This window comes from Procambarus clarkii, chromosome 84 (assembly GCF_040958095.1).
Source record: "Procambarus clarkii isolate CNS0578487 chromosome 84, FALCON_Pclarkii_2.0, whole genome shotgun sequence".
In the NCBI taxonomy this organism is placed as follows: domain Eukaryota; kingdom Metazoa; phylum Arthropoda; class Malacostraca; order Decapoda; family Cambaridae; genus Procambarus; species Procambarus clarkii.
In genome coordinates, this window is record NC_091233.1 from 5,510,524 (window position 1) to 5,525,863 (window position 15,340).

Consider the following 15,340-nt stretch of genomic DNA (forward strand, 5'->3'; position numbering starts at 1 on the left):
GCTACCTAACCTAACCTAACCTATAAAGATAGGTTAGGTTAGGTTAGGTAGGGTTGGTTAGGTTCGGTCATATATCTACGTTAATTTTAACTCTAATAAAAATAAATTGACCTCATACATAATGAAATGGGTAGCTTTATCATTTCATAAGAAAAAAATTAGAGAAAATATATTAATTCAGGAAAACTTGGTTTATTAGGCAAATCGGGCCTTGCATAGTAGGCCAAAAAGTGCGTTCTGGCTACTAGGTACGACATATATATATACATATATATAAATATACATATATACATATATATAATATATACATATATATATATATACATATATATAAATATATATATATATATATATATATATATATATATATATATATATATATATATATATATATACGTACAAATTAATCATGCAGAAAGATGAGTGGACACACAGCCCGTGACTGGATTGGTGAGTGAGTTGAAGATGGGTGCAGAGGATTGATTTATTACCAGATGTCAGAGTGGAAATAAACGTAATTTAAATCGGGGTTGGAGTGGCAAGGATTTGGAGCAATATACAAGCCCTTCAGATATATTCCAGAATGACAACCATTTCCTGAATACTGTATAACTGTTGACTATTACAGGTGTGAGGAAATAAGTGTGACTTTAGGGATGGGTTAGCACACTGACGGATAGAGAGAATAGTTGATTGGCTATGTGGCTACGTAAACTAAGGGTCCATTGTCTATCTGGCTGGAGGATTGCATGACTAGCAAAAGTGGATGGGTGGAGGATTAGTAGACTAATTAGCTAGGAAGGTGGAGGAATGGTTAACTATCAAGCTGGGTGAGTGGATGAATTATTTACTAGATGGTTGGCTGGATGGAGGAATGTTCAACTGCCTAGCTAGCTGTCTGGCTGGGTGGAGGAATGATCAACTATCTAGCAAGCTAACTGGGTGGAGGAATGTTCAACTGTCTAGCAAGCTAGCTGGGTGGAGGAATGTTCAACTGTCTAGCTAGCTGGCTGGGTGGAGGAATGTTCAACTGTCTTGCTAGCTGGCTGGGTCGAGAAATGTTCAACTATCAAGCTGGCTGGCTGAGTGAGTGGAGGAATGTTCATCTATATAGCTGGCTGGCTACGTGGGGGGAAGAATTTTCAACTATATAGCTGGCTGGCTTGGTGGAGAAATGTTCAACTAGCTAGCTGGGTTGGTGGAGGACTGTTCATCTATCTAGCTGCGTGGATGGGTGGGTAGAGGAATGTTTAGCTATCTAACTAGCACGGTGGGTGGAGGAATGTTCAACTATCTAACTAGCAGGGTGGGTGGAGGAATGTTCAACTATCTAACTAGCAGGGTGGGTGGAGGAATGTTCAACTATCTAACTAGCAGGGTGGGTGGAGGAATGTTCAACTATCTAACTAGCAGGGTGGGTGGAGGAATGTTCAACTATCTAACTAGCAGGGTGGGTGGAGGAATGTTCAACTATCTAACTAGCAGGGTGGGTGGAGGAATGTTCAACTGTCTAGCTGGCTGGCTGGGTAGAGGAATAAGGAACAGAGATCAATAAAACAAATATCTGTCTGAGGTTAATAACCAACTCATCATTGGTGTGGGCGTGCAGCACTTACAGTGAGAGCTCATGCTAGAACTCCATTTAAGGGACGTCACATGCTCCTTGATACTTCGAAATGCGAGATGAATATTTCAGAGGGGAACCATAGCACTCATTGATCTTCTCATGGACTTATTCACCTTCTCCTGGAACACGATGAGGTGGTGTTGTCCGCTACTTTTTGGTTCCCAGTGTTCCTTCAGTGCTACTTATTGCATGGTTCAGACAGCCACAATGGACGATTCGGCCTTGCATGAATGATTGTCATGATTCCCACGTATTCAAAAATATTATCTCGCAATAGGTAATTATTAATTAAAAGTCTATCATAATTGTGGGATAAATTACAGAGGTTCAACCGAAAAATCTCCTATTCATTACACAAGGCTAACTTCACAGAAAAAAAATATTGGCAAAGACGGTGGCATGTTTTTTGGGATGTTATTCTATCAGTTGCAGCCAAGAACATTGTACAACAAGACCCAACAACTCCACATAGAGAATTTATATCATGTAAAGCAAGTTTTTGTGGAGCGTCAAATTTTATTCTTATTCTCTTTTAGTCTATCGGGTTTTCGTTGTTTTCTTTCTTAACAGAACAACGACCAGTAATTAGTTCATTTGACAGATGTGATCTGATTATTCTCTGAATGTTTTCTGTATATAGCAATTATCGACAGCACTCTACTGTTTCAAGCGTGTACGTCACACCATGGTACTTAAAATCACAGAGATAAGAGCTTACTTAAGACGTCCAGTACACAAGTAAAAACACTTGCCCTTCAACCCCTTCACATCACTCAACCCGGCATAGTGTGGCCCACTTCCTGCCACGTAGTTTACTGTTATATAAAACTAATTATAATTGGACATTCCGCTTTACCAAGCACAGCTCGCCTCTCAAAGTGTTAACTGAGAGTTTCAACGGGAATATGTTCGGGGGATCCGCCCCCTTCACAAGAAGAGCATCAGGAAGGCTTAGCCACGGCGGCCGCACCGGGAAACACCAGCCAAGGAAGGCTGGGAGCGCGCCGGTGTTCACAACACAGCGACCAGACGCACACTGGCCCCTGTGCTCTCCACTCTGGGTGCTGTAGGGGCGCCTCCCTTCCCACCCTCCTACACCCATCCCTCCCAGCCACCTTGCTTGACACCCACCTTCCCTCCTCCTTTCTTGCCGGTCACCCAAACACGAGGGTTATTAAGACTGGTTGACAGATAGACAGAACATCTGTCAGTCACTCTGAGTGGTATATACAGGACAAATCTATTGGCTTTATATTCACTAATCCTATTGACCCTTCCCAATTATTCGATCACACATCAGGTGTCAAATATTGTATATATATATTAAAGCGATTACTTATTCATTTTTTATCCATTGCCAGGCTTATCCATACCTTCACCTATTGCCAGGCTTATCCATACCTTCACCTATTGCCAGGTTTATCCATACCTTCACCTATTGCCAGGCTTATCCATACCTTCACCTATTGCCAGGCTTATCCAAACCTTCACCTACCCAATTCGAGCCTTATCCATCCCATTACCAATTCTTAAAAAAGGTTTAATATTCAACGAATTACTCATTCATCCATCCAAACCTTCCTCTGCGAATCAATCTATGCCTCCATTCCCATTCACTACCTAATCCATACAGGCACTCAAATCATTCAGTAAATCACCAATCAAACTACAAAAAAATCCCTCCATCGTCTCATCCAGCCACTCGTCCAAACACACATCCATTACCCATCCATCAGCCCATTCATCAACCCATCCATGAACCGATCCATCAGCCCATCTAGTCGCCTATCAATTAACTCCTCTAATCCACCAACCCATCCACAACACACCCATTAATCATCAATCAATAACTTGATTCACCCCTCCACCAACCAGTATATCCATCCATTAACTAACCCACCCATCAACTCATTCGTTTGCCCATCCATCCTCCTATTCATCCACAAACTTATCCCTCCATCCATCAACCCATCCTCTTACCTATCCATCCCACACCCGCCCAAAACCACCTTCTAATTCTCTGATCTTAGCGAGAGTTTTAATTATATTAAATTATTAAGTTGAGCCTGGATACCTTAACCACAATTATAGTAGTTGTGGTTACCTTAGCCACAATTATAGAAGTTATGGTTACCTTTCTAACAATTATTATTAGTAAGGTAATCACAGTCAAGGTTACCTAACTAATAATGTTCTCTTCAATATTATCTTACTGAAACCTCAGATAAAATTCATCTGGTTTTTGACATTCAGAATATTGTGTGAGAACCTTGGCAGCGCTGTTCATAGTGTGTTCCTGGCGTTCTCCAGCTGCACTGGCGTTATGTTCACCTGCCACCCTTGTTAACGTTATGTTCACCTGCCACACTTGTTAACGTTATGTTCACCTGCCTCCCTTGTTAATGTTATGTTCACCTGCCTCCCTTGTTAATGTTATGTTCACCTGCCACCCTTGTTAATGTTATATTCACCTGCCTCCCTTGTTAATGTTATGTTCACCTGCCTCCCTTGTTAACGTTATGTTCACCTGCCACCCTTGTTAATGTTATGTTCACCTGCCTCCCTTGTTAACGTTATGTTCACCTGCCACCCTTGTTAATGTTATGTTCACCTGCCACCCTTGTTAATGTTATGTTCACCTGCCTCCCTTGTTAATGTTATGTTCACCTGCCTCCCTTGTTAATGTTATGTTCACCTGCCACCCTTGTTAATGTTATGTTCACCTGCCACCCTTGTTAATGTTATGTTCACCTGCCACCCTTGTTAATGTTATGTTCACCTGCCACACTTGTTAACGTTATGTTCACCTGCCTCCCTTGTTAATGTTATGTTCACCTGCCACCCTTGTTAATGTTATGTTCAACTGCCACCCTTGTTAATGTTATGTTCACCTGCCACCCTTGTTAATGTTATGTTCACCTGCCACCCTTGTTAATGTTATGTTCACCTGCCTCCCTTGTTAACGTTATGTTCACCTGCCTCCCTTGTTAATGTTATGTTCACCTGCCACCCTTGTTAATGTTATGTTCATAGCACAACCTCACACACAACAACCTCACACACGACACAACCTCACACATTACACAACCTCACATACGACATAACCTCACACACGACATAACCTCACACACAACACAACCTCACACACGACATAACCTCACACATTACACAACCTCACATACGACACAACACCACACATGACACAATCTCACACACAACACAACCCCACACACGACACAACCCCACACACGACACAACACCACACACGACACAACACCACACACGACACAAACTCACACACGACACAACCCCACACACGACACAACCCCACACACGACACAAACTCACACACGACACAAACTCACACACGACACAACCCCACACACGACACAACCTCACACACGACACAACCTCACACACGACACAACCTCACACACGACACAACCTCACATACGACACAACACCACACATGACACAATCTCACATACGACACAACACCACACACGACACAAATTCACACACGACACAACCCCACACACGACACAACCTCACACACGACACACCCTCACACACAACACAAACTCACACACGACACAACCCCACACACGACACACCCTCACACACAACACAAACTCACACACGACACACCCTCACACACGACACACCCTCACACACAACACAAACTCACACACGACACACCCTCACACACGACACACCCTCACACACAACACAACCCCACACACGACACAACCCCACACACGACACAACCCCACACACGACACAACCTCACATACGACACAACACCACACATGACACAACCTCACACACAACACAACCCCACACACGACACAACCTCACACACGACACAACCTCACATACGACACAACACCACACATGACACAACCTCACACACAACACAACCCCACACACGACACAACCCCACAACCAACCAACATAATCTTCTTTTTAAACAATGTGTTAGCACACAAGATAATGAGACGGCAGCCTTCAGTTACCCCTCAAGACAAAGCTAAGCTGTCTTAAGATGCCGGGGTCAAAGGTCACAGCAAAGTTTAAGTGGAATAAGAGACATTTTCTATACTTTGAAAGCGTAAGTAATCTCAAACTAACACTTACTTCCCAGGAACGAGAATTGTGTTACATAGTTTTGCATTTTATACGTGTCTGTAACTCAAGGGGCACCTATTTACTGCCAGGTGAACACTAATATCAGGTGAAAAGAAACGTTCCTCAAACGTCTCTGACCCGTCGCGTGAATCAACCCCCGGGACATGACCAGGGGTGCATGACAGTGAAAGTGTCAGACACAGATGTACTGACCACGGAGCCACAGACATCATTACTGAATGAAAACTAAGAATATGCTGACAATTTTAAATACAAATAATGATTTTGTTTTTGTTTATTATAACGCAGATAAGCACAAATTTTCGTTTCCGTGCTGGGTGCTCAATTTCACTTTCCTGCTGGGTGTTCAACCTCTGACTCCTGCTGGGTGTTCAACCTCTGACTCCTGCTGGGAATTCAACCTCTGACTCCTGCTGGGAGTTCAACCTCTGTCTCCTGCTGGGAGTTCAACCTCTGACTCCTGCTGGGAGTTCAACCTCTGACTCCTGCTGGGTGTTCAACCTCTGACTCCTGCTGGGAGTTCAACCTCTGACTCCTGCTGGGAGTTCAACCTCTGTCTCCTGCTGGGTGTTCAACCTCTGACTCCAGCTGGGTGTTCAACCTCTGACTCCTGCTGGGAGTTCAACCTCTGACTCCTGCTGGGAGTTCAACCTCTGTCTCCTGCTGGGAGTTCAACCTCTGACTCCTGCTGGGAGTTCAACCTCTGACTTCTGCTGGGAGTTCAACCTCTGACTCCTGCTGGGAGTTCAACCTCTGACTCCTGCTGGGAGTTCAACCTCTGACTCCTGCTGGGAGTTCAACCTCTGACTCCTGCTGGGAGTTCAACCTCTGACTCCTGCTGGGAGTTCAACCTCTGACTCCTGCTGGGAGTTCAACCTCTGACTCTTGCTGGGAGTTCAACCTCTGACTCCTGCTGGGAGTTCAACCTCTGACTCCTGCTGGGAGATCAACCTCTGACTCCTGCTGGGAGTTCAACCTCTGACTCCTGCTGGGAGTTCAACCTCTGACTCCTGCTGGGAGTTCAACCTCTGACTCCTGCTGGGAGTTCAACCTCTGACTCTTGCTGGGAGTTCAACCTCTGACTCCTGCTGGGAGTTCAACCTCTGACTCCTGCTGGGAGATCAACCTCTGACTCCTGCTGGGAGGTCAACCTCTGACTCCTGCTGGGAGTTCAACCTCTGACTCCTGCTGGGAGTTCAACCTCTGACTCCTGCTGGGAGTTCAACCTCTGACTCCTGCTGGGAGTTCAACCTCTGACTCCTGCTGGGAGATCAACCTCTGACTCCTGCTGGGAGTTCAACCTCTGACTCCTGCTGGGAGTTCAACCTCTGTCTCCTGCTGGGAGTTCAACCTCTGACTCCTGCTGGGAGTTCAACCTCTGACTCCTGCTGGGAGTTCAACCTCTGACTCCTGCTGGGAGTTCAACCTCTGACTCCTGCTGGGAGTTCAACCTCTGACTCCTGCTATTTAGTTCAACGTCTGACTCCTGCTGGGAGTTCAACCTCTCACTCCTGCTGGGAGTTCATCCTTTGTCTCCTGCTGGGAGTTCATCCTTTGTCTCCTGCTGGGAGTTCAACCTCTCACTCCTGCTGGGAGTTCATCCTTTGTCTCCTGCTGGGAGTTCATCCTCTGTCTCCTGCTGGGAGTTCAACCTCTGACTCCTGCTGGGAGTTCAACCTCTGACTCCTGCTGGGAGTTCAACCTCTGACTCCTGCTGGGAGGTAAGATTCACAGTTGTTTCCTCAGACTTTCAATCCCTGCTGGCTTGTAGTTCATGAAAAGTCTAAACCTCCCCGGTGCCCAGAAAGTTCTTACTTCTAATTAAACACCCTATTTAAAGTTCTTTTTCTTTGCTGAAGATCAACAATGGAAGCTCTCTGCGCCACACTGAAGGGGTAAGCGAAGTATTTTGTTGCATCAGAGTTTGCATTTTGTTAAGAAATGTGCCCGAGGAAAACACTGGTGATCTCTGCTTGGTACAAAAATTCAAAGTTTTTAACTCCAATACGCATATATGGTAATTTAGCGTATCTGAATCATTGGAAAATAAATGATTTATTATTTTTTTTTTTTACATGTAATATTCAGCTTCCAATCCTGTAATTCTGGGATTTATTTGAAGAAGGATAACATTTACGCTATCCTTGGAGGATATATCATTTACAATGCAGTTTGTTTATTTTTTATTTTGAGAATTGTTCTAGTTAGAAGATAGTGGTGTGACTTGATGTTTTGTACACTCACTGACAGTTTACTTTAGTCGTGTAGTATGATCAGGATTATAGTGCCTGCATGTGGCTCTCAGCAGTGTAGTATGTTTCCTAGTTGTGTCCAGGACAAAAGTGTTCCTGCTAGTTGTGTCCAGGACTAAAGTGTTCCTGCTAGTTGTGTCCAGGACTAAAGTGTTCCTGCTAGTTGTGTCCAGGACTAAAGTGTTCCTGCTAGTTGTGTTCGGATTTTAAATATTCCTACTTGTTGTACTTGGAAGTAAAGTGTACCTCCTGCTTATGTTCAGGACTTATGTATTCTTGCTGGTTGTATCCAGGACTAAAGTATAACTACTGGTTGAGTTCTTGACAAAACGTATACTCGCTGACTGACCAGTATTATCCTGTTATTGTCATAATGACCCTCCAGAGAACGATTACCTCTAAACTCAACACTAAACTACGAGCTCATTTTAAAACGATTTTCCCCCCTGGATACAGTCACCCAAGCAATTTGAGTCCAGACCCAACAGTTACTGCTAGGAGAGGCGATACGAGTCTGTGATCGTTAGTCCAGTCGACCCATCCTTCTACTGCTGGGGGTTGAGAAAAGAAACTGTTGCCTGTGGAGGGAAGGTTCTCTCTCCTTAGCAAATTCTAACAATTTGTGACTGGTAGAAAAAATGCGTCCTTTGACAAAGCAGAAACATTCGAGCCTAAGCAACTCGGCTGACAATTAGAGGCAGATTCTTAGGAAGCATCAGAATTATTTTGCATTAATTTGAAATAAAATAAAATAATAAAATAATGATTAAAATAATAATTTTGACGAACTAGTCGATTGCGGTAAAACTGTGATGCATGACATGAGGGGACAGGCTGATCTACTACACGACTGGCTCTCCTGTTTAAGGCTAATCGGGTTTACTACACTGCTGACTAACCTTCCTAATGTTAATCAGCGCCACTCTACCACTGACTGTCCTGCTTAGGATTAATCTAAGACACTCTACCACTGGCTCTCCTGCTAAGGATTAATGTAATCAACTCTACGTCTGGCTGTCCTGCTTAAGATTAATCAGGTCAACTACACCACTGGCTATCCTGCTTCAGGTTCACTGCACCAAAGGCTGTCCTGCTGTATGGTAATCTTTGTAGGAGTAAGAGCTCCTACGAAGTAGGAGCGATAAAAAGGATTTTAACCCGCACACTCTGTACTCCCTAGCACACTCCCAAGACCACTACACCACAACATGCTCAAAAGCAATGATACAGTGTACTACAAAAAATAGTGGTAAAATAAGTTACATACAGAATTCATAGAAGGAAAAAAAATAAAGATAAAATTGTCCAAGTAAACAGGAGACATGTGGAACGCCTGCGGTCATTGTTGGACGTATAATGCTGTATAGGAAAGCAGTTGAAGCTCCGAACCTGCATTCGACATCTCAGGTTGTAATATGCTGAGAGCTGGTAGAGACCCCATGACCAAGGAGCTAAGGACGAATCCTCGAAACCAAGACTTCCTGACCAGGGACCTCATTACCAAGGACTTCCTGATCAGGGACCTCATTACCAAGGACTTCCTGATCAGGGACCTCACTATCAAGGACTTCCTGATCAGGGACCTCATTACCAAGGACTTCCTGACCAGGGACCTCATTACCAAGGACTTCCTGACCAGAGACCTCATTACCAAGGGCTTTCTGACCAGGGACCTCATTACCAAGGACTTCCTGACCAGGGACCTCATTACCAAGGACTTCCTGACCAGAGACCTCATTACCAAGGGCTTTCTGACCAGGGACCTCATTACCAAGGACTTCCTGACCAGAGACCTCATTACCAAGGGCTTTCTGACCAGGGACCTCATTACCAAGGACTTCGTGACTAGGGACCTCATTACCAAGGACTTCGTGACCAGGGACCTCATTACCAGGGACTTCTTGACCAGGGACTTCGTGAAGAGGGACCTCATTGCCAAGGACTTCGAGACCAGGGACCTCATTACCAAGGATTTCGAGACCAGGGACCTAGTCGAATTACCAGGGACTTCCTGACCAGGGACCTCATTACCAGAGACTTCCTGACCAGGGACCTCATTACCAGGGACTTCCTGACCAGGGACCTCATTACCAGGGACTTCCTGACCAGTGTCACGGGGGCGGGCCGGGGCTCTACTAGCACTCGGCTGCTAGGGGCTCAAAAGGCCGAATACTCAGCCCCTCCGACTCCCGGGATTCACCGGAGTCTCCTTGGTCACACAGGAGAGGACCAACAATGCCCACCTCCGCAGGTGTTTGCTTCCACCACAAAAGGGGTGCCACTGATTCACCCTAGAAGCCCTTCAGTCAAACACGGGGAAACTACTGTTAACAGTTCCGGCCTAGACCCGTGGAGGAGTGAAGGAAGACTCAGGCTTACCTTATAACCATAACCTCCCTGAGTCTTGCCTGTTAGAGAAAAAGGTTGCAGTAACTCCTTTCCTGCCTGTTTTCTCTATCTTCTTCTTAACAAGGTCGCCAGCTGGGTTATTATATCTGCACCCCAGCAATGCAGTTCAGTGGGAGTACTATATATTGTTTGTAGCCAGAAGATTGCTACTCCCATAGATCTGCTACTAGACTGTCGGCCCAGGGTACTCTCCCAGGAAGGTCTGTGTGGCTTTACCTCTCCCTAGCCACCACGTTACTAGTTGCCACCAATCAGGCACTGATACTGATCGGATGGCTAAGGGTACACTTTTATATAGGTCCGTGCTGTCTTTACCACTCTCCAGGCAAAAAGAACTTCTATAGAGAATGTATTGTTCCCTAGGTGGTACTATGATAACCTTCGTGTATGCTCATAGAGAAATATTATAATGGAGGCACACTTAAACACAATGATAAAAGTGTAAATTTACTGATGCAAATTACATGAACACACATACAATCACAAGTAATACATGAATATGAAAATAAGGATAATAAGTCTGGAGATCGTCAGCCTCTTCTTCCACGACCTCCAACACTCCTTCAACTGGGCAGAAAGACAGAAGTCCCACACTCTCTCACAGGAGGGCCTCTTCACCACGTCGGCGCCTCTTCTTCACTGTCCTGCCATCCATACCCACTGTCCCCTCTGACAGTCCTGGACACAAGCTGCCCTGCAGCCTATTCTACTACTAAAGTAATAATGTCCTATTGCCACATACATAAGTGAATATTGTGGCCTAACTAGCCTACTCACACAAGGGGTAATGGGAGGGAAAATGATCTACCTTACATTCCTGGCTCACGACGCCTGTCCCTCGATGGTGTGAGGTTCTCACGCTTCCTGAGTCGGTCCTTGACGATCCAGGAACGTTCCACAGGTCCTCGGGTGTCGTGGAGCCTTCGCGTCGTCGCCGTTCCAATCCCAGAGATTCAGCTACCCCATTCCTGGTTCATCGATGGGCACTGAGCTAATCACTATTTTCCCACACGAGCCCCTTCTACAAGGCGTTGCTCCTTGTCCTAGGAACAGTGTCGTCCTTCCAAAACCCTCAGTGGATGTGACCCGGTCACAGCTAGGCTTGCCCGCCACACCTTTCCAGGCCCTCAACGTCCAGCTTCGCCGCCCAGCGTCGTCGCCGAATATTATCCAAGTTTGGCACTCTTTTGCTCAATAAACTTGGTTCCTTTTTGCTTCCCAGAAGCGTGGGGTCTCCAATACGTAAGATGGGCTGCGATACCCGGCTCTAATCCACTAAGAAAGGCTTGTAGAGCCTCAAATCCTTGAGAGCTGACCGAGGTGCGTCCTCTCGCCTTCACGGTCAGGTCAACTCTGACGTTGGCGCCGCCCGGGGCACTCGGTGACGTCATGGCGGGCCCTGATTGGTCGCCCGCGACCTAAGTCGGCCAATCCGCGATCAGTTAGTATCCATTCCAAAAGGTCATATCTGCATTAGAGGATACTCTTTCATTTTATATCAGGGTGCCAATTTCCCCTTACAACTTATAATGTAACTTTCTCCCTTAACTGGCAGCCGGTCTGGTCGCCACATATATCATTAGACTCCCTGAACCTCAGAGAATCAGTAGGGAGAGCTGATATGACTCTTTTAGCCGGCAAACAAAAGAAATAGGAGAGGGCACCGTAACACCAGGGACCTCATTACCAAGGATTTCCTGACCAGGGACCTCATTACCAGGGACTTCCTGACCAGCGACCTCATTACCAAGGACCACCTGACCAGGGACCTCATTACCACGGACTTCCTGACCAGGGACCTCATTACCACGGACTTCCTGACCAGGGACCTCATTACCAAGGACTTCCTGACCAGGGACCTCATTACCACGGACTTCCTGACCAGGGACCTCATTACCAAGGACTTCCTGACCAGGGTTCTCATTACCAAGGACTTCCTGACCAGGGACCTCATTACCAAGGACTTCCTGACCAGGGACCTCATTACCACGGACTTCCTGACCAGGGACCTCATTACCAAGGACTTCCTGACCAGGGTTCTCATTACCAAGGACTTGTGGCTAAGGTACTCAAGACCAAGGCCTTATTCACAAGGACATCAGGATCAGGACCACATGAACAGGGTTATCAGCACCAAAAACCTGATGACCAAGGCCTCATTATCAGGGACCACATGGTCAAGAACCTCAGGATCAAGTTCTCATAGCCAGGGACCACATGGTCAAGAACCTCAGGATCAAGGTCTGATAGCCAGGGACCACATGGTCAAGAACCTCAGGATCAAGGTCTGATAGCCAGGGACCACATGGTCAAGAACCTCAGGATCAAGGTCTCATAGCCAGGGACCACATGGTCAAGAACCTCAGGATCAAGGTCTCATAGCCAGGGACCACATGGTCAAGAACCTCAGGATCAAGGTCTCATAGCCAGGGACCACATGGTCAAGAACCTCAGGATCAAGGTCTCATAGCCAGGGACCACATGGTCAAGAACCTCAGGATCAAGGTCTCAAAGCCAGGGACCACATGGTCAAGAACCTCAGGATCAAGTTCTCATAGCCAGGGACCACATGGTCAAGAACCTCAGGATCAAGGTCTCATAGCCAGGGACCACATGACCACAGACAAAGTAGGAAACTGCTCACGCGTTATAAAATTGCACTGGAACAAACACCACTTCCATAAGCATTACAAGGAACTCTACAATATTTTAAACAGATGAATGACGCTTAAACTACTCTAATGTACAAATGAACTAGCAGGATTTTCCAGCATCTTAAAAAAGATTTTTATTCATAATACTGATACTACTAAAACACTCACACACGTGTATGATAAATTCCAAAAAACTCGTTCTTTATTAAATAAAATCTAGGCCCCTCAAATTTCATTCTCAATAGACAAACTTTAGTTTTGAACACTTTCTTCTTGTTTCTGAAAGGCTCGAAAAATGTATATACATTCATATTCAGCCGCTGATCTCTGGCATTATACAAGAACTTTTGCCTTACTATGTGACGTTTAGGATTAAAACAGTCAGTCCGGACTCTCTCTCATGCAGAGCTGGCTCAGACTTTGAAGACACTCCTCAGTGCACTTGAAAAGGGAAAACTAGAGAGCATTTTGAGCGTGGATATCTGAAGAGCATTTTTTGGATGGGTGTTGTCAGTGCATTTTTTGGGTGGGTGTTTTGAATGCATTTTTTGGAAGACATCTTGAGAGCCATTTTTGGATATTAATTGTGAAACATATTTAGACGAATAAAATATTGAGTGCATTTGACCGAAGAGAATCGCAAGAGTATTTTGAGTGGATTTCGAGGAAGGTCTGCTTGAGAGGATTTATGACCAGAATCTGTTATGTATAGTATATACATAGGTTAGACAGAGCAAGACAGTAAATTTGACCACAAAATTTAGAACCCACGACTGGAAATAAAATTGAAAGAGTAATGTTAGACAGATATTACCCAAAGATGAAAGTACAGCCTCTCAGAGCAGCACATAGGCCTCTATCCTTCAATATAAATGCTGGATCCCCGTTAGTCTTATCCTTCTCACAAAGTTCCCAACCTGGTATAGACTGACGGACATCTTAAAAACTATTCACCTACGACAAAATACATCAGAATCAACGTAACTTGACCATGAAGTCAGAATTCTGAGAGGCATTCAGTGTTGACTTTAAGGTGTGTCAATCGAACCAAGCAACTCTACAGTTGAGACTTTGTATGATAGACACAAGCAAAGTCACCCCGGTGACACTTCAGGCACTCTCATCGTCGGCGATGTCTGCCAGCAAATTAACAGAGAAGATCACTCCAGTGCATGAAAGACGCAATTTTTGCTCCCGATCCGAGGTTAAGTGAATTGGATGTGCTGGGATACTATTGTGTACCTTCACCCCGATCACAGTTACAAAAAGATATCAAAGGCAGGAGAAAATGGCTAGTACAATATTGGAAACAATTGCCTTAACATTGCTTCAAAATGCATCTTAGATGATCGCATGTTGCCTACTAACAGTTAAAACTTCACATTATTTTTTTTCAAATGCTGTTCCTTTCTCCAGAACCGCCAGCTGTACTTGCCCATTATGCTCTGGTGACTTGCCCATTACGCTCTGGTTACTGTGTACCCTTTGCCTCGTCTCCCCTATCGTCATCGAACACGTGGTTTATCTGCGACACTGTGCTGGCAGGTCACTACAACCACCTAAGTCTAATAAGTTGCACTCAATAGGAAAAGTTTACAAAATATGAAGATGTCAGTACCATCAAAAATAAGAAGTTTCGTTACAGGTCTCGACCCGGCACAGAAAGAATGTAAGTTGGGGGTTCATGCTTGCCCCACCACACTGGCCAAGTCCCACCTTGACCACACTGGCCAGGTCCCACCTTGACCACACTGGCCAGGTCCCACCTTGACCACACTGGCCAGGTCCCACCTTGACCACACTGGCCAGGTCCCACCTTGACCACACTGGCCAGGTCCCACCTTGACCACACTAGCCAGGTCCCACCTTGACCACACTGGCCAGGTCCCACCTTGACCACACTGGCCAGGTCCCACCTTGACCACACTGGCCAGGTCCCACCTTGACCACACTGGCCAGGTCCCACCTTGACCACACTAGCCAGGTCCCACCTTGACCACACTGGCCAGGTCCCACCTTGACCACACTGGCCAGGTCCCACCTTGACCACACTGGCCAGGTCCCACCTTGACCACACTGGCCAGGTCCCACCTTGACCACACTAGCCAGGTCCCACCTTGACCACACTGGCCAGGTCCCACCTTGACCACACTGGCCAGGTCCCACCTTGACCACACTGGCCAGGTCCCACCATGACCACACTGGCCAGGTCCCACCTTGACCACACTAGCCAGGTCCTACCTTGACCA